The sequence below is a fragment of the Bidens hawaiensis genome, unplaced genomic scaffold, assembly GCF_021521415.1.
Source record: "Bidens hawaiensis isolate Kalapana, Puna unplaced genomic scaffold, B.hawaiensis_p1.1 tig00028843_1, whole genome shotgun sequence".
Lineage (NCBI taxonomy): Eukaryota > Viridiplantae > Streptophyta > Magnoliopsida > Asterales > Asteraceae > Bidens > Bidens hawaiensis.
Genome location: NW_027494745.1, coordinates 199,724 through 203,415, shown reverse-complemented (window position 1 = coordinate 203,415; position 3,692 = coordinate 199,724).

Genomic DNA, 3,692 nt, shown 5'->3' with positions numbered 1-3,692 from the left:
GTAATGTAAAAACAAGTAATATTTTGTACTTAAGTTTGGAAATCTTTTAAAATCCCAACTTTTGTTTAATGTAAATATTTACAAATTAAACTCACAAGTTTTATAAGACTTCCGCTAAATTAACGTAACTCTGATTTATTTACACTTGTAGTACCAACTATTGATCATACTCTTAGGCCTAAGATGGGGGTGTGACATGGTAATCGCTTCAGGGAAAACTTCAATTCGAGCAGGCACGTTTGAAGCTGTTATATGTGACATTGTCACTCTGTTTATGTCTGTGAATGCATCTGCTAATTCATTGATATTCTTTGCAAATGTAAAATCTTTTGGACTTCAGATTCGCATTGACCACTTCGAGGGTTGAAATTTGATAGTTAGAATGCATTCCATTTAATTTCTTGTGTAACCATCCTTTTATTAGTATTATCCCCCCGAAGACCGGGAACATTGTCTCATCAAAATGACAGTCAGCATACCTTTTAATAAACATGTCACCGGTTGATGGTTGTAACTATTTAACAATAGATTGGGAGTTAAAACCAATATAAATTCCAAGCATTCTTTGTGGTCCCATTTTGGTTCGTTGAGGAGGCGGGATTGGTACATAGGCCGCAAAACCGAAAATTTTTAGGTGGGACAAACTTGGTTCTCTTCTAGAGACCAGTTAAAGCGGAGAGAATTCGTGATAAGCGGTTGGTCTTAATTAGATTAGTGTGGCGGCATGTAAAATGGCATGCCCCCAAGCAAAATATGGTAGTTTACATCTCATTAGGAGTGGTTTAGTGACTAATTGTAATCGTTTAATTAAGGATTCAGCTAAAACACTTTGTGTGAACATGAGATACTGGATGTTCAACATTTATCCCAACATACAATAGTCGTTGAAAGCGTGGGATGTAAATTCTCCATTATCCATATGAATGCTTTTAATTTGATTGTCCAGAAAATTTGCTCTCACATGTATAATATGACCTAATAGTTGGGAAAATGCTACATTTTGGGTAGCTAAAAGAATCTCGTGTGACCACTGCAATGATGCATCAATTAGAACCAAGAAATAGCGGAAATGGCCACACAGAGGATGTATAGGCCCGTATATGTCCCCCCTTGGATTCTTTCCAAAAATGAGGGATTTTGTTCTATCATTTTTTATTTTGATGGCGGAGTAATGAGTTTGCCGAGAGCATAAAAAATACTTCTAATAACTTGATTATCTGAAAACGAATAAGACTCCGTCAAAAAAATATTTTTACTTTAAAGACTACTTTGTAACCTTACCCATAACATGCATCCAATTGTTCAATTATTGTACTTAATCTCATAGTTTTTGTTATGTAAATGTTAAATTCTAAGGTTGTTTAGAATACACATTGAAATAAAATATTGAAATGGCTCATCATTATAAAAGTCCATACAAAGATAGCGTTTGTTATGCAGAAATAGATGACAAAATAGAATGACCCATTGTAAAGGAATAAAGAGAAGTGTGTTTGGTTGATCAAAGGAATGGAATGACTCACCTAATTCATTCCATTCCCTTTAAAATACCCCAATTTCATTTCATCCATATCGCATGCTTTTTTTTTTCACTACATTCCCTCCTTCACCCTACGTCACCTCCACCACCCTCCCACCACCACCACCACCACCACCATCACCCACCACCACCACCGCCATTTCCACCAATGACCACAACCGCCGTTCAATGCCGCCACCACCCACCTCCACCAACCATCGCAATCAGTGCCAGTCACCCACTACCGCCAGCCACCCGCCGCATTTATCAACCATTGCCCCACCATCACACCCGCCGCCAATCGTCGCCGCTGCCCACCACCACCTCCACTGTTATCACCACCACGCGCCTACCCCCACCCCCACCCCACTACTACCACCCACGTCCAAGCACCATTATCTCTTGTTGCCCACCACCACCAGCCACCGCCAATCACCATCGCCGCCCACCAATGCCACGACCACCACCTACCTCCCACCACCACCACCACTCACTACCATTTTTATTTTATTTTTTTTCTACCTACCAAACAATGCAAAGTAATGACTCACTTCATTCACATGTGGTAACCAAACATTTCATTGGAATAGTAATAACTCATTTCATTCCATTACCACGTTTATTTCATTACGCCGTCCATTCCATTACCTCATATCAAACATACCCTAAGCTTATTTGAATAAGTTGTAACAGGAAAATTTTACCACTTGCCGAATAAGCCTCAGTTGTCCAAAGTTCGGATTATTTAAATCCAATAAACCCTTAATTAGTGAAAAACAATAAAAAAAATAATGTCATTTTTTTAAAGCTAATAGATTTAGACAGTAAATTTATTTAAACAGTGTGGTTTTTTCGTTTTCTTTACAACTAATTTCATATAACTCAAAATTAGTATTTAAGTGTGTCTTAAAAAAAACGTTCAGCCACATTTCTAAAACTAAGATGCTTACGTATATACTAGAATAGAGCCCGTGTGACACACGGGTGGTGAAACACCCCGGTCTCTCGTACCACCAATATTGTCCGCTCTACCCACGAAGAGCTATTTGTTTTTGGTTTCCCAAAACGCGTTGGTGATTGAAGAGGTAGGACATTACTTATGAACCACTGATCTCTCTTGTCCACGACCGATGTGGGATAGCCTAAGAGTGGGACGATGTTGTGTTTGCCAAGGGTGTTACAGACAACCCCCCTTTGGACTCATCGTCCTCGATGAGGCGTGTCCCATCATCCCGAACGGCACAAGAGTGGATCTGATACCACCTGTAACACCCCGGCCTCTCGTACCACCAATATTGTCCGCTCTGCCCACGAAGAGCTCACGGATTTGTTTTTGGATGCCCAAAACGCGTTGGTGATTGAAGAGGCATGACATTACTTATGAACCAGTGATCTCTCTTGTTCACGGCCGATGTGGGATAGCCTAAGAGTGGGACGATGTTGTGTTTTCCAAGGGTGTTACAGGTGGTTAAAAAATTAAATAAAAAAGTTAAAATTAATAATATACATAATAACGTATCTTATGAATTCATAAGATATAAATAATTTCCTAAAATAGATTGATTGGTAAGAATAATTTGTATTTATATTTTAAAAAAATCAAAATGGAATGTTATGATTTTATGCCAATTGGAAAAAGAGAAGACTAACATCAATTCATCAGAGTTGAGTTGGTAAGTCATAAACATTTTAAAAGCATGATATATAGGTAGATTTGCCAAGTTATATAAGGAACTCATACATGACTAATATATTTGTTTACCGGAAAAAAGAAATTTCAATGTAGGGATGAGCGACAGTACTTGTATTCGTACTTGTATATGTACTCAGTTGTATCCGTACTGAAAATCAATAAAAACGTGTATCAATACTCGTACCAAATTTTTCGGTATGGTACTCGTTTTATACCACTTTGGTTTTTTATTTTCAAATCTTCGACGATTTTGAAACCAATTCCAGTACAAATAACAAATAACCTGAATTAGTCTGGGTACTGGTACTTGTATAGGTACGTGATGGGTACCAAATTAGTGCAAGTACCAAATTGGCCACCGATTTAATGATAAGATAGTATTGAGGAACCCTAATCTGGTGTCCGACTTTAAGTGATTTATTTGTGTGTTCGAGCCTTGAATGTTATATTATTTAATATTGAAGAAACGTTTGGTACTTG